Source organism: Brachyistius frenatus, unplaced genomic scaffold (genome assembly GCF_029030835.1).
Source record: "Brachyistius frenatus isolate BFR_SWC_R1_liver_20210118 unplaced genomic scaffold, ASM2903083v1 Contig_239, whole genome shotgun sequence".
Lineage (NCBI taxonomy): Eukaryota > Metazoa > Chordata > Actinopteri > Embiotocidae > Brachyistius > Brachyistius frenatus.
This window is the reverse complement of record NW_027210838.1, coordinates 3,089-23,111: the sequence shown is the minus strand read 5'-3', so window position 1 is coordinate 23,111 and position 20,023 is coordinate 3,089. Positions and strand designations below refer to the sequence as shown.

Sequence of the window (20,023 nt, the reverse complement as noted above, 5' to 3'; positions counted from 1 at the left end):
TGAGGTCAGTTCATGATATTAAAAAGTCATATTTGACCTTATTCTGATATGGATCTCACTGCCCGATGTTTCAGTTGTTCTTCCTGCAGAAGGAGTTTAAACCTTGTTAGATCTCTTTTATATAAATCTTAATCTTTCTACTTTGTGATGATTTATAGTTGGGCTATTCAATGTCAAAGCAAAGTGACGTAATGTCTTTTTGAATTGTGGGATACATATGTGGTTACCCACGCGAATATATATACAGTATATACATATATATATATATATATAGTTATATATCTATATATATAGATAGATATATATCGATGGGTGTCATCGTATACGTCCTCTTATTTTTGTTTTTTTGTTTGGAGGTAAAAACACTCTTTCCCATGAAGTGAGAGTGAAGACGCACTATTTAAAGCAAAAGTCGCCATTACAGACCAGAATGCAGAAAAACGGACCCCGAACACGTTCAGTCAGTCCATCATTCACTGTAAAAATATTCAGATTACAGGTATGAACACATAATCACTGTCAGCGTCACATTAATAAAAGAATATAAAGTTAAGATAGTGTCTTGAAAGCACAGAGAGCAATAATAAAAAGGGGAATATATTCTGCACCACATTGTGATTAATTATCAGCCACTAATTAAAACACAGGCTTGGAGAGAGAAGCAATCACTGTGGCACGATAAAATCAAGGCCACATTAGAAGACATGTTTATTAATGTCTGACAGGACGAAAGCTCCGCTGTGAACACCGGGGGGCGCCGTCACACCTCTGGTCACAGAGGAGCTGAGGTACAAAGAACACAACTGGTATGAAACCTTGAGTCACAACAACAAAGACTGAAGGCCTTGGTTCTCCCGTCCAATCAGCTGTCGGCCTTCGTTCTCCCGTCCAATCAGCTGTCGGCCTGAGTCCTCGGCCACTATCGTAAGACCGATGCGTCCACAAAACATCTGCCCGTCTTTAGCTACTCGTTTCGGGGTTACACGTCCCGCTTCGGTCAAAAACCTTTGAGCCCGTTTTAGGTCAAGTTTCGGACCATTTATGTGCAACCAAAACAATAAACCCGTGAAGTGAAAGGATTTAAAAGGTGACATCGTGTAAATGTCATCTTACTCAGCGCGTGGTTTTATTTATTTTTTTGGTAACTTTTAACCGCGTGTTGTTTTAGCTGCTATCTGAAGCTTAAATCACGTGGACAGTCGCACCGTGGGTGATCATTAGAGCGGCTTCACCCCTCCGGCATCCGTCGGGTTTCATTCGGTTTTGAACAGCTGGGAAACGAGTGAAGCTTCCAGCCGACATGAACGACTTTCTTTTCCGACTTCAGGTCTTCTCCGTGGTGTTTTTCACCCCTTGAATCTTTTTGTCTCACTCGCGGGTGGTGTTGACCGCTGAGAACAAACAAAAAAAAGAAGCCCCTCCAGAATCGGACGCTGATTGCTCCGAGATCTTCTGAAGAAGAAGGGCTTGATTTAGAGTCCATAATAGGAGCTCCCGGTGTGACGGCAAACACAAGGCAGGAAGCCTCCATCTTTAAAAGAGACGTGTCATTAATTGGCGGCCCGGAGTGAGATTTTCTGGAGGCAGCCGCCTCTCAAAGGAGCGAGTGAATCCCCTGTTAGGCCCAAAATGACTTTGAGAGGAGCCCAATGTCACGGTCACGTCATCCCGGACCAGAAAGTCTTAATTACACCTCCACGTTAGGATGATCATTATATAATTATTAAAAAAAAACAAGTCATTTCTCGGTCTCTGCTGTTTTCTGCTTGTTTTCATCTCAATTTAAGTCGTCGTGGTTAAGTTTGTTTGATGGATGACAGGATATCTAAATATAAACCCGTACAGGGTTGTGTTGTGGTGCCATGTTTTTTTTTACATTTTCGACAGTTCTCTTAAACGTTTAAAAAAATTCCTTTCTGTAAACACGTCTGCAGCCGTGTTAGCTGCTGTGTGCTAAAATGCTAACAGCATGCTCGCTACGACAACGCTAACATGTTGATTTAAAAAAAAAAAAAATTTTGCAGGGAAATTTACATGTTATTTTAGCATTTACGCACATAAAAACGTATCACGGTGGTGCATGTATTTCATTATTTTCCATATTTTCTAATGCTACTTTGGTTAATTCTGTAAACGCGACATACTGTGAGCGTGGACGAATCTCCTGTCCGTCATTTTGAGCAGATGATGTCATCAGATAAAAAAGTTATTGTAGTTCATTTTCTCATAAACGCGGCTACAAAATTTGACAGCGATCCTTCCAGCAGCTGTTTAATGTATTTCAGTTTGGACCACAGTTGTGGTTTAACAGACTGTTAGCAGTAGCTTGGCTAAAAAAAACAAAAAAAACAACCTGTAACAGCTGTTAGCTGCCGTGCAACTACAACTCTTTCTCCATAACTTTCTCAACATTCTTGAGAAACAGATGTTGAAATAGTAACCACTGTAAAAAAAAAAAAAAAAAAGGGAAAAAGAAATACTCATTCAGCACTTTTTGAGAATCGGCGATCGGACCGATCAAATGCATTTTCGGGAAAACAAAACAAAAAAAAGACCTCATTCATGTTTTTACTCGTTGGTAACTGAAAAGAAGAAAATTCGTGTCATTCTGTCTCATTCAGCAACAATGAACAACATTAAAAATAGTGTCATAATTTACATCCCATTAAAAGAGTAGCTGCGTACAGTAGTGACATCAAAGCATCCCGTAAAAGTGCATTTGACTTTGAATTTTTAATCCCATTTCTTCAGCAGCGGCTCAGTTGTCATGGAAATTATTTAGTTATCATCACATGACCTGATTATGTCATTTTTGCTTATGTCTTCAAGAAAATAACAGCAAGCTAAACAAAATAAATTGTTGTCTGCTCACTTAAAATTGATGATAACAAAAAAAATGTTTACAGACAAAATATTATGCAAATACATTTGTTTGACTTTCATTATGTTTTTCTTTTTTCATTCAAGCCTCTGAAGATGAAACGAAACCACCGGTCGGTCCTCGTCCTCCCGCCGGGACCCGTCCATCAACCTGCACCTCGTTTCTTAAACACAAAGGTCAGCGTGTCACATGTAATCATCTTTATAAACACACAACATGAAACCCTGCAGTCTGACATCTCATTCTGCTCATGCTGTTCTTTACGTCCATTCAAATTTAAACCTACAGCAGCTGATTTATTAGTTTTTGTATGTGTCCATGTGGAGGCAGCAGAAACAAGCTGTGAACGCCACTCTGCTACTGGACTTTATTTGATCAAACTATTTGCCTGTTTGCACATCCAGTACATTCAGAGCAACATTCATTTCAAATTGTTTGTTTTTTTGTGTCCACGTGATGTCCGATAGCGGGTATTTTTTTTTTTTTAACTCCGTTTTGGCCTCCACCGACTCCTGATGGGAATATCTGTCTGTTCAGCTGTCAAATGCTTCGGCACGGTGTTTTCAACAGGTAGTTGTGAACTTTATGTCCAGCGGCTTTTTTTTGTTATCAGCTGTGATACGATGAGAGCCGTGAGAATGAACCCAAACTGTAAAGGCTGCAGGCCGGAAAACAAGAAACCACGCTGAAATGAGCTCGAGACGTCAGAGAAACTACAGAAGATATAAGACCTGAAAACATCAAATGAGTCGGGAGAAGAAGAAAAAACCTTTTACTGTGTCCATCAGTAAATTTTAAGCATTGCAGAGGTGTTTTTTTTTCCTTCTTTATTTACACGTTTTCATTACATTTCATATTGAAAACAGAACAGTCCCTCCCAGAGGACCTCATAGACCCAAATAAATAAACAAATAAGCATGAAGAAAAACAAAAAGTTATGAAAAATATAAATAAAGAACCTGACACTGACTCAAATTCCCCATCAGCCAGGCTGCTCTGCACCTACACCAACCGGTGTTGTTGTTTGTTGATTGTTGTTGTTGTTGTTGTCATTGTGATGGAAATCACAGTTTGCGTACCACAGATTTGCTCCAGCGGTGGTCCCTCATACAACACTGGTTTTAAATAATAAATACAGAGCGGGTGGAGGGGGTGGAGGGGTTGGAGGGGTGGGTGGGTGGCGTTCTGACCCGGACGTGTTAAATATGCATAACCACAAGAATCACACACACACTTCCCTCCCAACAAACCCAAATGTAATTTCCCTCCTATTATTATTATTATTATTTTGTTTGTTATTTATTTATTTTTTATTTTTTTAGTCCAACTTATCACCAAAAACTCCTCCCACTTTTTGAATTCATCGATTACGTGGCGGAGAAATTCTCTCAAACAAAAAAACCCCCTATTGATTATGATTTCTGTCCGCCCATCTTTTCTCAAGTCCAAACAACACACATCCTCTTCCTCTCCCACTTCCTCCTCCTCCTCCTCTCTCTCTCTCTGTGTAACTCTGGTATTTCCCAATGAAGCCCACCTCTCCTCCGTCATCCCCCATCCTCCCCCATCCTCCCCCCCCCCCCCCCTCCCCTCCATCCCCTCCTCAGATGGATTCTTCAGTCAGTCGTGTGGAACCGGTGCAGCGGCCGAGAGAGAGAGGGAGAGAGGGAGAGACAGAGAGACAGAGACAGAGACAGAGAGACTCGGTGAGAGGCTCTGAACAGACGCCGGGTCACAGCGCTCAGACAATCACAGGGGAGACAGACAAGAGAGAGAGAGAGAGAGAGAGAGAGAGAGAGAGAGAGGTAAATATGTGACAGGATGTGGTTTCCCTGAGCTTGCAGATACCGCTGGTACGGGAGACATACTTTGAGCATGACTTCAACACACCGAGCGCACAAGTGTGTCTGAGCTCCGCGAGGTGGTGGAGGTGCTGGAGGGGGGAGAGAAGACGAAGAGCGACGAACCGCTGGATCTGCTGCTGCTGCTGCTGCCGACGACACACTCCCGTTCCTCTGCTGCCTCGTCTGGGGGGGAGACAGAGAGAGAGAGGGGGGGGGAGACAGAGAGAGAGAGGGAGGGAGACAGAGAGAGAGTGATAGAGGATTGTGGTTTTTTTTCCTTCTTCCCCGGACCCCTCCATCCCCTCCATCCCCTCCGGTCGTCTACGATGCTATCCTCAGCTGGATCCTCCGCTCCAGTCGCGTCTGCCTTCGCGTCCGAGCAGTGAACTTTTTTTTTTTTCCTCTTCTTCTTCTTCTTCTTGTCGACCACGTCGTTTTGAAACGGGTAAGTTTGACCTATTATTTTGTGGGTTTTTTTGGTTATGTTTTATATGTGGCGGGCTCCTCTTGCATGTGCATGACTGTGTGATCCCCCCTCGACCCCCCCCCCCCACACACACACACCACCTCCCCCCCCCAGAGACGTGTCACCGTGCCGGACAGCCGCCGCTGTGAAACTTGGGACTTGCACGCTTGTGTGGTGCCACAAACAAGTTTTAGATGTTTGGTTTTTTTCCAGAGCGACAAAACATGCTCGAAACATCTGGTTGGTTTTTTTGGGACTGGTGTGTACACAGAAATGTTCAGAGATGAATTCCTCCAGATCTGATCACAGACCCTGAGGTGTGTTGTTGTTGTGTGATTGGTGAGCTACTGTACTGTCAGGAAGTGCGTTCCCCCCCCACACACACACCTCCCCCAACCACAGTGTGTGTGTGTGTCACTCAGCCTCTGTCTCTTAACATGTGGATGTTTACATGCCAAGACTATGTGCTCCCATACATGAGTTCACCAGTGTGTGTGTGTGTGTGTGTGTGTGTGTGTGTGTGTGTGTGTGTGTGTGTGTGTGTGTGTGTGTGTGTGTGTGTGTGTGTGTGAGAGAGAGAGAGAAGGAGGTTTAAAAGGGAAAAACAAGTTGAGGGATGGCAGGAGGTGAACAGAGGGTGGGAGGGGGGAGATGTCAGGCAAGGAGGAAGACGAGGGCATGAGAGAGGAAAAGCCAAGGGGGGAGGCGAAGAGGGGGAGATGTGTGTGTGTGTGTGTGTGTGTGTGTGTGTGTGTGTGTGTGTGTGTGTGTGTGTGTGTGTGTGTAAGAGAAAGAAAGTGAGTGAGTGAGCTCAATCCCACTGAACTGCTGTTAATTAGTTCCAGCTGGTGGGTTGTGGAGCTGCGTTAACTCTACAGTGTTGGTGGGTCAGGAGTTCTCTGTCTCAGTCTGATTGTCTCTCACACACACACACACACACACACACACACACACACACACACACACACACACACACACACACACACACACACACACACACACACACACACATTTGTACTTCAATCGTTGGGAGGACCCTCGCTGCCATTGTGCATCCCTCTCACCAACACAACTACACGCCCAACGGCAGCTTTAACCCCGAACTAAACCCGAACCCAAAACGAACCTGAAGTCTTTAGAGGTCGACAACACCGGCCAAAACGTCCTCACAAGAAGGGTTTCAAACTCAAATTTATCCGTACGAATCATAGACTGGAGATAAAAGTAGCTTCCGAGTCTCAAAAATGAGGCCTTCAGCTGCAATACCAGCGAGTGCCACTAGAGGTCGGCTCCAAAAAGCCTCCGGCTCCATAGACTCCCATTCAACTTCTCTCATCAAATCCAAAGTGAATAAAATGTGTCCATCAGTTATCTCGGTGTTGTTAGCTAAAGTCACTCCTTCTTATTAGTTTTCTGGAGGTCCATCTGAAAATAATCCCTCATTCATTAGAAAAGAAGATTCAAGAAGACCTGTTTTTGGGGGCGTGTCTGTTTGATTGACAGGTCTGTGGTGCAGTCAGGTTACAGCCATTGGTGGGCGGGACGTAGTATCGTCAGGTTTCCTATCAGGATCGGTCAGGTCCACCGCTGGGTCCTCATCCCAACTCGTCCAAATATGGTCACTTCCTGCTCCGAACTAGCAAAGATGGCGATGACCAAAATCCGAACTTGAGGGTTCACAACATTCACAAACCAACGGGTGACGTCACTGCTGGTCAATGCTTGGTACAAATTCAGTAAGATATGTTACACACACACAAAAAATACCCACACAATGACAGAAAATACACACAAAAAAGCAACGCACATGGAAAGAGCCACATGCTCCGTGTCAAGTGTTTACATCAAAGAGTCAATGTGCTGCATACGTAACATGCATAATGATCATATGCAGATGTGGTGCACATGTGGGCATGCATATATGCAGCACATGGACATGACATGAGCACATAAACACATAAACACTATAAACACACACACACACACGGTTCTCCACAGAAACCCCATCTGGTCGCCTCTCACTCTGACCACTCGGCTGTTGGAAATGTGGAAGTGATTGCGGTTTTTCTGAGCTTCGGTTCGCCACAATGTCACGTTGAAAAATGAATCATTACTCGGGAGAAAAAAACAAAAGGTGAAACAACCATTGTGTAAAGAGTTCATTCAACTGTGAGAAAACAACACGGTTTCATCTCATTTCATTTCGGCCTCTGATTACATAGATTGCACTGAATGAGACAACCTTTTTAAAGGTTACTGCTTTGTAAATAATGACTTTATTAATGATTGACTGTAACCGTTTGCTAGTTTATACCATTGATAAGAACAATTTATGGTTGTCAGGTTGTGAAAAATCTCGCTTTCTTGAATAATGATGGACATTTCAAGCAAAAAAATTCGCATCGATAATTGCTCGTAACTGATCAATTATTAATAACGCCCCCGCCCCCCTTCTCCCCACCTCTGGCGGTAACTCGGCCTCAACGGATGCCATCCGACCTCTAAAAGATAAATCTGATGAGCAGCGTGTTTTTATCTTCATCTTTAAGATGAAGGTCGCCGTTTGCGTTGCACGTCCAACTTCAAACTCGCTTCGTCTGGTCAGTGATTATTGATCAGACCATCTGCTCGCTGCTTCGCTCTAATGGTCGTGCACAGCTGTGCCAGACTGATGATCTGCTAGCTTCCCCTGCAGCGTTCGACTGCATCTCATCTTCATTTACGTGTTGAAGGACTTCCAGCCTGTTAACAGCGTCTTCTTCTGCTCCTTGTGTTGTTTAATTGGTGTCTAGCAAACAGCTTTCAGGCGCATTACCGCCACCTTCTGACGGGAGTAACGCATTACAACCAGGCACCGGCAAAAACAGGCAAAATAAGGAAAGAATACAGTCGCGTTTACCAATCGATTTTGTTTATATTTTAATGACTACTCGAATATTTATAAATCACAATCTCTCCTGAGGCTGGTAGCTTCTCGCGTGACATTTACTGTGCGTTTCCCTGCTGGCTGTCTTAAAATCATTCCTCGTATCTGTACTTTTCCTCATTCGGTGTCTGAATTTAATATCAAGCTTCAGCAGTCTGAGTTCGACACATCATGCGAGCGTCCTCCAAAGTTATTGTATAGTTGCAGGAACAAATCCCCTCTTTGTGCTGCTCTGACAGGATTTCCTCTTTGAGCTGCAGAGGAACGGGAGATACATAAAGAATGAAGTGGAAAACACTCGTTTGATGAAGTAAAAACCAGCGTGGAGAAGAAGATTCATTAGTTAGAAATAACTTCCTTTTAACTTTCACAACTTGAGGCAAACAAGCTTTTAAAAATGCTTTGTTAACATTTAGGATGGTAAATAATTGACTAACCTTTAGTGGCCGGTATATTAGAAAGTGTCATGACTTTTTATCAATGACTTTAATAACATTTGTTCTGCTGAATTGATGTTTTTTTTTCGTTTCCAAAAGTCAGATTCATTAACCTTCATTGATGACTTACTAACATTTATAACTGCAGATTGATGACCTTTATTAATGATTTAATATCATTAGCTGCAGATTTGTCAAGCCTTGGGCAAATAAAATTCAATCTAACAGTGAACTGCTGGAGGTGAGTGAGAAATATTTTGTAATTTGTTGTGAACTAACCCTTTAAAAATGAACACACAGTTGCAGCCGTGTTTTTCTCGTGTCCTTCCTGTCAGCCATTAGTTTCTGTGTTTTGTTTTTTTTTGAAGCTGTGTTGATTTTCTTTTTGCTCCAGTCTTTTTAGCAAACATGTATTTTAATCAACTTGCGTTCGCTATCTGATCCGGGTGCACAGTGAATCCCCCCGCGGGGTGTGAAATTTGATTAAGGTAATTGGCAAGTGTTGGCTGGTGTAAAGCTCCTCTCCACTCCGTATGTATCGTCAAACACCCACAGACAGACGCAACAATTTACCAGAAACAGTTTGCACTCAGAGATATTTAAGGTACGTCTAATTGAAAGGGTGGTTATTTTTTACATCATCCCTCATTTCATTCTCTCCTCATTTCATGCTGCGCTCGTTTGACGCCAGACAGAAACTCCAAACGAGCTTCAGATTCAGGATGTGGGGAGAAATATTTATATATGGATATTTGTTTCCAAAGTAAAATGCCGGAAGGTGATTTCTACTCTTAAGAAGAAGAAAAAAAAAAAAGCAAGGATGGTGCAAGAATAAGATAATGACAGCTCACAAGTCTTTGGTTGACAAAAATATCCATGTTTTTGAGATACTCGGTCCTTAATTACAAGTAGAACTTTATGGTTTGGTCATAGACTGTATATATAAAAGTGGACGTAGCTTCCGGGTCTAAAATATGAAGCCAACGTGGAAGTGCCTTAAACTGCAATACCACCGAGGGCCACTAGAGGTTCGCTCAGAAAAGCCATAGACCATTGACTCCCATTCAATTTCTATCAGGAAATTTGAAGTCAATACATTTTTGCCACGAAGTATTTTGGTGTTAGCTTGGTGTTGTTAGCTTGTCTCACGGTCCATCTGAAAATAATCCGTCAAAATTCGCTTTCGAAGATCCAAAGTTATTCAAGCCTCTGGCTCTGCCCTCGACCCGAGACCGGCATATTAGGAACGAATCCTTCAGGCAAGATGGGAAAAAAACAAAAACCACACAAGAGCCTGCATTCAGCCAGTTGTGTAGCAGCCAACCAAAGAAAGAGAAAACAACCCCCTCTTGATATTTCTATAAGGCACATTGACTCCTGTTGTAATGGGTGGTCAAGAACATTGCAGCAGTATTGATTGGGTAATGTCCAACACGAACATGTCGATAGGGTGTCTGAAAATCTAAGAACCTGGCTTCAGCTGGCTTTAATAATAAAAAAAAACAAACGAAGAATTTTCTATTTATATCCAGGTTGTTTCTTTTTTCTTCTCTTCGCTTTTGAAATGGCAAACAATCCCGTTTTTCTTTGACTGCAGCTCCCCGTTAAGGTGAGATCATGGGTTTTTTCCCGGCTTTTTCGCCGGTGAGAAAATGCACAAATCCCAGCATAGATAGATTACACATCGCAAATCAAAACTCATGACTGTCAGGCGTTTCGCGGAGAAGGCGAGCGGGAGGTCGTGGAGTGTTTGCTCCTGCACACGGAGGAGAGGAAACCGGGGAGTCGGTCCGGGTGATGAAGAGGGATGAGAGCTTATGGCGACCAGAGAAAAGAGAAGAAAGAGAGGAAACTGACAATGAAAGGCGAGAGGGGTTTCAGAAAGATCGGTGCCTATTCTTCTCCTGAGGAGGGAATAGTCATAGAGGAGTTGGTTCCCATGGCAATGGCGCCCTTGATGAGTGTGTGTGTGTGTGTGTGTGTGTGTGTGTGTGTGTGTGTGTGTGTGTGTGTGTGTGTGTGTGTGTGTGTGTGTGTGTGTGTGTGTGTCAGGACCGTACGCGGGGCCTTGATGCTGTGAGGAGACGAGGTTGGCCGAGGCCTGCAGTGAACCGCGGAGACGCTCGTGAGCCTTGAAATCTCAGACAGTATTGTTTATTGGTCCTGTTTCTCTCCGCCTCACTCATCACCCTTCATCTTCTTTCCCTTTTCTTTTTCTTTTTTTTTTTCTTTTCTATTTCACGCTCGCCATTATGTGCCGTCCTTGGACATTCACAGCAAATATAACAAATTCGGCGAGTTAAAAAAAAGCAATTCCACCTCTCGCACCCCCGCGTCCTCTTTATTTAGAGCGCGTGGAGGTTTTAGATGTGGAGATGTCTCAAGTTTAAAGCTTTTTCTGCGGTTTAATTACCTTGTTTTACATTGACTTGTTAGTTGAATTTTTCTTTTACTGGTGTGCAGTACCGTCTGCACCATGAAGACTGGCGTAGTCTCCAGGTCAATGCCAATGCGGATGTGCCTCCAAGTGCAGTACCACTGAGGACCACTAGGGGCTGACTTTAATAGATTACAATTCAAAAGGCTTCAGCTTCAGTAAATATTGAATAAAAGTATTTTTTTTTTTTTTAAGTTATTAATGTGTCATTCACTAAATTTCCTCCTTCTGATCAGTTTTCTGGTGGTCCTGAACATAATTCTAGCATTAATTAACATAATTTGATTGACATGTCCACTGGTTCTCATGTCAGCTCCACCCTTCGCTCCTCCCCCACCTCGTCCAAATATGGTCGCTTCTGGCTCCAAAAACCGAAGATGGCAGCGGTCATTCCTTTTGTTATTTCTGTTATAAATAAAAAAAAAACAATGACTTGCCACCAACTACTACACACCCCATGCAGATTTGCCAGCACAGCAGGGCAGGCACTTCTATCGTCGTACCATCCATCCAGCCCTTTCTTTTTCCACTTCCCTCATCCTGGGACATCCCGAGGTGTCCTCAGGCCAGATGAGGTCTATAATCCCTCCTGTGTATTCGGGGTCTACCACGGCGTCTCCCTCCATCCTAATCCTAAACCTCTCCATGTGAAGTAGTAGCGGCCTTATCCTTCCCTTATCTCTGAGGCTGAGCCCGGCCAGCCGGTGTAGGAGACTCATTTTTAAACATGATCTCCTCCTTTCGGGTCACAATCAAGAGCTCGTGTCCATAGGTGACAGTCAGAACAAAGGTTAACCGGTAAACTTAAAGCCTCGCCTTTTTCGATTTAGCTCCCTCTTCACCAAAACGGTCCGCCGCCGCAAATCAGCCTGTCAATCATCCTACCCTCAAGACCCCGACATGCTTAAACTCCTCCACTTGGGGCATCCGTTCATCGTATCATCCATAACAGTCTCTAAAGTTCCCTTTTTTTTTTTTTTTTAAGCATTTAGTCCTCTCTTTCTTCTTTAAACATCTGAACTAACTACAATCCCTTTGATTCGTCCATGAACTCTCCTCCTCTGTCAGGCTGTGATCTTTTACCCATAATGGTTGTGGAACCCAAAAGTTTGATCTCTTTATGTGTAAAATATGTAACGGGAACTTTTCCTCCGAACTTAAAAGCGCTTCTTCAAAGCAGCTGCCTGTTCAGATCTAAAGTCTACTGGATCTTGAAGAAAAGCATTGGCCTTCCATTTTTCTCTCTTTCCCTTCCTCTCCTCATAATCGTCAAGAACGATAACCGAAGATTTTCAGCATTGTATTGCTTTAAATCAGTTTTAAAACACGGCTGGAGTGAAAGGTATCTGCGCTGTAACTAAACTCCGCCTGCGTTGACGTGCGCTTCCGTTTTCCCGCGCGGCCGTCATCTCTTCTCTCGTTTGCCGATTTCTTAACTTCGACAAGTTATTTCTGTAATCGTCGTACGAGATCAGAGAAATCAGATTTTCCCTGCGGTGGAATTTGTTTTTTTTCTAATTGGCTTTTTTACGAGTGCGCATGTGCCTGACAAAAGACTGCAGACGGGGGAAATTACTGCAGATAGAAGCTACACAGAGCGACGCATTTTCCATTTAAAATAAGCCGTCTTCAAAAGTTGTAAAAGTTGTTTTACCGGCAAACGTTTCCGTGAAGCTTTGTTCTGTCTGTCTCTTAATGGCACTTTTGTCGACTCCGACAGAGACACGGGGAAATAACTATCAGGAAGACGCCTGTTCTGCACATTTAAAACCACCGAGTTATGCATCCAGAACTACAGAAGAACGTACGCACAGATACACACGAACCACGTTACTGCAGTTTATGTTGCTGACGTCACCGCATTTCTCCGGGTAACCTGACATCTGCCCTTCTTGAAAGCGCCGAGTCATCACTAAAGGTCACCGCATTAACATCCCGCCTCAGCGTCCGTTGGCACTTCTTTCTCTTTTCTTTCCTCGGTTCTCCCACTTAGTTGAGGATTCATGGTGGGGAGGGAGGGAGGGAGGAAGGAAGGGAGGAAGGGGGATTTCCAACTGTACAGTGTGAACATTTTTTTTTTTTTTTGCCTGAAGCAGCAGAAGCTCAGAGGACACGTTTGACTCAAGGCCGTTGGACAAATCACCAATGTGTCCTGTGACCTTTTTCCTCATAATAGGCTGTTTGTAAGCGTCTGGTTCCCCCAAAAAAACAACTCCTGCGAGCGGTTTTCTGTTTTTATCAACTCGCTGGTTTGAGGTCTGATTAGATTCAGGCAACAGGTTCTTTTCAAGGCTAATAGGTTTAGTTCGGCCGGACTGTGAAGCATCAGCCGGTTTTTGTTCAGCTCAATTAGACCGGTGTCAATCAGAACCAAAACAACCGGATCCACTGAAGGAGGATTTGTGGTTTCGGTTGCAGGTCACCTCTGCTTCATTTGGTGTTTTGATTTGAGGTGTGAAGGTGATGCAGGACTGTGAGAATTGAATTTGAGCACGATTTAAATAAAACTGCTGATGGTGAACCGTTACGAAAGCAGTTTCCGAACGCGTAGGCTGCACGTGACGGTTGGTTAATGTGGTAACCACGCCGACACCTGCGCCTGCCAGCACACGAGCGAAGGGGTTTTCCCCTCGATACACCGGAGACCAGAAGTGAGTTGAGCTTGTGTCCTGCTTTGACATTTAAAAAGTCAACGAAACGTGACGGACCGCGGCACCTTTTTCTATCTGTATTATTTTAGTATTATACTTTACTTTATTTTAGTAACATACGAGGGCCAGTGGCAGTCTGGACTGAAAATGCACATAATGGAGTCTTTCCACGTGACTTCAAGGTTACAGCTCTTTGTTTGTAAAAGAAAAAACCCGAAGCTGCAAATACAAACGTGGCATTTAATAAAATACAACAATATATCACCTTTTTTTCTTTGTTTGTGCCAAACTGCAAGTACGAAACACTCCTAAAAGTACTTGGCTGCACCACATTCTATTTTATTTTAATCTTCTGCATGTTTGTGTGCCGCTGAAAGCCTCTCGGCGTACGTACGTACGATGTGCATCCACCAATATAGGCGCATGAGGATTTTTAATGACGTGCCCGTAAAAATACCAGTGAAAACTTTGCACATTTGATTTAAGACCAGATTTTTGTTGGTCAAAGCACCCAAAAAAAGTCTGGTGAGTAACGGACCAACTGATCCACACTAACCTTCCCATGTTTCTGGACTTCTGGCGTATTTTTTCCTTCAGACGAACCAACTGAGCTTCTCAGGAAAACGTAAACAACACTTTGAAGCATTTGAACCAACAACAGCTGCTTTTTTTTTTCCTGCGAGGTCGGCCTCGTCCTTTTCATTGTCGTGATGGTCTCTCTCCGACCACTTTGCCTCGTAGCTCTTTGACAGCGCTGCGATGGTGCTGGACCGGCGGCGGCCGTCAGCGTAACACCAGCCCGGCTCTCCACTTTACTTGTCAGATTAAAAGGATCAAAAAGTCAGAATGAGTCGTGGGGGCCGAGGGCAGATAAAAGGGGTGGAGAGCAGGCTTAAAAAGGGAGACTACATGGAGAAGAACACAAGAACACAGTGTCCTAATTAATGTCTTCCTCCATTAATCCACTCCGAAGCTTCCCATGCTGCTGGGTTTGATCTCCGCAGCGCTACTATCAAAGCCTTGTAACGCCGTCCTGTAATGTGGGGAAGATCTCCGTCAGACAGCATTAAGTCCTGCCGTTAATACCACGATTGTCTGTAAGCTGGCGATGGAGGTTTTTATTTTTATTTTTTTTCTTCTTTTTCTACGATCATCTTCCACACTGATGTACAATTTCCTAATTAGAGCCGCAGCGCGATTCAAAGCTCCACATGTCAATGTTTTCACATCAACAGTGAGTCAAACGACTACGTAAGCTGATGGCGGTCGCTCGTACAGATAAAAGATGAAAGTCTGCTGCTCTTAAAGGATTCTGTGTTTTTAAATCCTGTTTTAGCTCATTGTTTACTGGTTCTGGTGTGAAAGCAAACGTATCATGAAGTTAGATGTTATAAAAGTTACAAAAAAAACAAACAACTCAGGAGCTGGTGGAGACCAAAACAGAGCTAAAAAGGTGTTAAATATACTCACATTTCTCATTTGTACCTTTAAGCAACGCCCGTGTCCTCTTGGTGTGCAATTAAGCAACCGTTTTCTTAAGATTATGGCCACAACAACTTTATTAGGTGACAGCATGTCAGTCGATTTCTCCTGCCCCCAAAGTGTCTGAAACATCCATTAATTCAGCTTTAACGAGGCACCGAGAGCAAAGGAAGCAAAGCGAACCTCGGACCTCGTCGACCGACAGCCAGAAGAACGAAGCTGTTGTCTTATCGCATTCAGCACAACACCGAAGCGCTGCGGGTCGTTTCGGTCGTGAGGGGCCAAAAAGCTAAGTGCATCTCATCTACAACAAAGCATCTAAACATCAATCTCGGTTTATGAAGGGAGGGGGGATAGAGAGGGTGTCTCATTGAATAAAACCTCAAAATGTCATTAGCAGGAGACACAAAAACACAGAACAAAATGGGGCAAGAGGATCGTTGCTAATTCAGCGAAAAGGGGAAATCGATGGCGCCCCTCTCTTCCTGTTTTTCATTTCCTCCACCGCTACCCGGCCGACTCCCTGCCCGTCAAACCAAAAAGAAGCGGGGCGCGTAGAGGAGACTGCCCTGACTCCCACCTCGGAGGAGGAGGAGGAGGAGGAGGAAGGTTCGAGGCCTAAAATCATAAACATCTCTCGTTTCCTGTCAGTTCGACTCTAAAAATACTCGCCTCGCATTGACTCCTCTCCGAGCTACGCAAATAATAAAAAAAACAACCTCCTTTTATTTTCTTTTTCCCACCTCATCCACTTTGTTTTCCTTTCAACCCCCCTCCCCCACCCCTCCTCGCCCCCTCCTTTTCCTCCCCGTCCTATTGTTCTGACTACCTCTTCTCCATCTCATGTAGACTACAAGCCTTCTTCTTCCTTCTGTCTCTCCAGGGTTACGGGAAAGAAATGAAAAAAAAAAAAAGAAGCTATTTACAAGTAACCGTAGGCAACAGTCGAAATCCAAGACGGCAGCCGTCGTTTGGTGAACCGCAGCACCGTGTTTCCACATCCTGAGTGACAATTTAAAGGGAAGGACTTTTTAAGGACTTTGAGGACGGTGTTGGATGTTTAAACGTCTCATCTCCGAGACGTCCAAAACCGCTTCCAGAGGTCCTTCGAACGCACCAACCGAGAGGCTCGCCTGCGTTTTCCAGGCGCTTAATCAGGAGTCCAATCAGCCCGCCGGTTCGTTTGAGAGACGAGGCTCGTGGAGATACGATTGTGACACACGTCGGGATTCATAAAAGCGGCCAACAAAGACGTCCGTGTCGGCGCCACCGGGAACATCCGGCGTTCTCTGACAGCCGTAATGAATCTCCCGCTTCATCGCTCACTCTTTTCTCTCTTCCCCGACTCCCCCGGTCCTACGCTGATCACCTCCCACTTTTTGTTCTATTCAACGGACTCTTAATTGCGCGCTCCTTTTCTCTCTGCGGACTCTACTTGCCATGCATTACTCCCCCCCCCCACCCCCCGTCCTCTTTTCAGAAGAACAATCTCCAACCCAGCCACCCCCACTTCCTCTTTCTGCCTTGATTGATTCTCACCTTTTCCATTCTTGCCGTTCACCTCATTATCAGAGTGTCCCCGTCTGCTCGTTTCCTATTTCGCCTCCCACTCCTTCCTACATCCGACTCCCCCCTCCCAGCCCCTCCCCAGCCCCCACCACCACCACCACCACCACCACACTTCCTGTCCTATAGTCGGCCGGCTGGGATTCTGCCGAGGCCTAGACTGGAGAATAATAGAGTAATAGAGAGAGCTGCTCATCAGACGAGGTGGAGGCCGTCCATCTGTCCGTCCGTCCGTCCGTCCGTCCGTCCATCCTTGAGTTTAATCAGTGGACACAATAGGATGTCACCTGCTGCCAGATGCTGCCAGATGCTGCCACCGCAGCGCTGTCACAAACCATTTGGGGCTTCGGCATCGTCCACCTCTTTAAGGTCCCTCCTCTCCCTCCGTGGCTGTCTTCGGTAATTCCGTCTCCGTGGGAACGAGGCAGCGGGAACCCCGTGGAAAAATCCAGCTCATTCAGTTGCATGTTTCTTTTTAACATTTATTTCCAGATGGTTATCAGACATGTTCTCACTTATTGGTTTTCCTTCTAAAATCCCAGTGTGTGTTTGAATGTTTGCTTTCGTGTGAGTGTGTGTGTCCACATGTCTCTGTGTGTGTGTGTGTGTGTGTGTCTACATGTCTGTGTGTGTGTGTGTGTGTGTGTGTGTGTGTCTGTCTGTGTGTGTGTGTGTGTGTGTGTGTGTGTGTGTGTGTGTGTGTGTGTGTGTGTGTGTGTGTGTGTGTGTGTGTGTCTACATGTCTCTGTGTGTGTGTGTGTGTGTGTGTGTGTGTGTGTGTGTGTGTGTGTGTGTGTGTGTGTGTCTACATGTCTCTGTGTGTGTCTACATGTCTCTGTGTGTGTCTACATGTCTCTGTGTGTACAGTAAGTCACAGACAGGTTAATCTGGCCTTCATTCAGTCAGAGGGAACATCAATAAGTCTGTTTCCTGAGGACATGTCGGCGGTAGTTGTACTACTCCTGACATTTTCCATTTCATACTGTATTATACTGCATTTCAGGTGGAAATCGTGTACTTTTTTTTTTTTTGTCAGTGTACACTCAAATATACTCATTTAAAAGGACCAGATGAGTGCTTTTCATCGGCCATTGGCTTCCATTCATTTCGAGTAGCAATTTCAACATGTGTAATCATTTACAGAAAAACAACCGCTTACTTTAACTTGGCCTTTGTTTATTGTCACTAAAATAAACGGTATTGTTGTTCCAAATGGTTCCAACATGGGGAAAAAAAAAAATCATCCAGACAGAATCAGTAACTGTAAAGGCCAAAACAAACACTCTTCAGGTCGATGGATGAGGGACACTTGGGAGTATTTTAAAACTCTCCGTGTCTCCAACAGCAGACTGGAATGGGTTTTGAAAAACATCTTTCGCGACACTTTTAGTCCTGATTTTTTGCCAAAGTATTTCTCAAAGTTTTATTCTGGGCTGTGATTAATAGTCTGGAAACCTCTGTTTGCATTAAGGGGGGCTAATGATGTCAATAGTTTGTTTTGAGCGTTGTATTAATATACCATATTTTCTGCAGTGGTCATTTACCGACATGGCGTTGCACTCTGCTATCATTGGGGGAGGAAGGAGGTACATGGAGGTTAATGCAGATTGCTTAAAAGGCTGCTCCAGTGGTTTCCACATTGACCCGAAGGTCTACGACCATTAGGATGCACCTACAGGAAACAATCCTCAGTTTGAGCTTGGCCCAACTCTCCGTCTGGTGATACCAACGCTTTACTTCCACATTATTAAAATAGGGAATTAAAGTGTGAACAACAGAAGTTGCATTGAAGTATTTCGATATCAAAGATGGATATCATTTTGAAGTTTGCATCTACTTTTGCTTTTATTCACTTAAAGGCTGTTTTTTTTTTTTTTTTACCTTTTACGGTCAATAAAATAAATCTACATTTAATCGGTCACGTATTTTTCTCTCTGGTCATTCAAAATGAATCACTTCCTGTCTGCAGGGTCCTGTGCACTGAGAGTGACTGACGAACTGTGGAGCCATGGGCTGCGGGCTGCGTAAGATGAAGCCAGCGTCCGAGGAGAGCAGTCCGGGGAAGATTTACTCCACCTTGAAGAGACCGCAGGTGGAGACCAAAGTGGGCGTGGCCTACACGTACCGCTACCTGGACTTCCTGATCGGCAAAGACGGTAAGATGGACCCATCTTCTCTCTTTAAAATTGACGTTCCCGTTCGCCTGCAGGAAATCCAATTTTATTTTACCCGTCTTAATTTTAGTAGCTTCTATTTTTATTACGAAATAAAAGAGTGCAGCCCAAAATCTTTAACTGAGATCCGGAAATCTCTGCAAAGCAGATATTGATCAGTAATCTTCACGAACCGCTCCAGCAGATATGTTATGGTCCTTTTTTGTGCTGCCGGGTCGTAAAAAGAAAATCTAAATTATTGCACTTTTATTCCTCGTGCACAGCTGAAATTACATGAATAGCTCAAAGGCTTTCTGCTGCGTCATATCGCTGCGTGATGAGGCGTCAGCGCGCTTTACAAGTTCTGCAAGGCGCTGATCCGCAGCTGTAATATACGACTCTGGTTCTGTGTGTGTTTTCCTGAATAATGCTTCCTCCCCTGCGATTAATCTGTCTCCCCCCTCCCTCCAACCCTCCCTCTGAAAATGCCATTACACCAAAATGTCCCACAGAAAAAAAAAACATTACGGATTCAGAAGCAGGAGGAAATCTATCAGCGGTATAAAAAGCAGAGCGGCTGTAATTTTAATCAGGATTTTCTTGTAACGACGCAGCGTTAATTAGCGCTTGTTCCCCCCATACAGCAGCTTCCATTATAATTTCTTCTTGCTGTTTCGCATCGTGCTAATGAAAGAGAAACTTTTCCAGGCCGATCCACGTCAAACTTCCCGCTGGCGAGCCATCAATTATATCCGACCCGCTTTGCAAACAAAGTACAAAAAAGAAAATAAATGAGAAAAAGAAAAAAAAAAGAGTGTGACCTGCTGAGGTTGGAGAGAGACTTGTTGTTGTTTGTTCAAGGTCACAGGACTGTTTGTGTTTGTTCGCTTCGGGGTGTTTCAGCGAGCAGGTGGAGCTGTAAACAAGCGAACGCGTTACCGACGGAGACGTTGTTGTTGTTGTTGTTGTTGACAGAAACAATCGGAGGCCGAATGCGGAGTGGATGTAAAATATGGAAATGAATCAGTTCCCTTTGCGAAGATAGCATCCCTCCGCCGACACACACACACACACACACACACACACACACACACACACACACACACACACACACACACACACACACACACACACACACACACACACACACACACACACACACACACACACCCTGTGAAGG

General features: G+C 44.3%; 1 long non-coding RNA gene across 1 annotated transcript in view; it reads left to right on the top strand.

The window, feature by feature from the left end:
• LOC138633879 (uncharacterized) overlaps positions 1-18,867 on the top strand; it is a 165,837-nt gene extending 146,970 nt beyond the window's left edge. The window contains exons 2-3 of the long non-coding RNA XR_011311920.1: positions 4,579-5,170; positions 18,660-18,867. This is a non-coding gene — a long non-coding RNA (uncharacterized lncRNA). The remainder of the gene's footprint in view (positions 1-4,578; positions 5,171-18,659) is intronic.
• Positions 18,868-20,023: the final 1,156 nt, after the last annotated feature.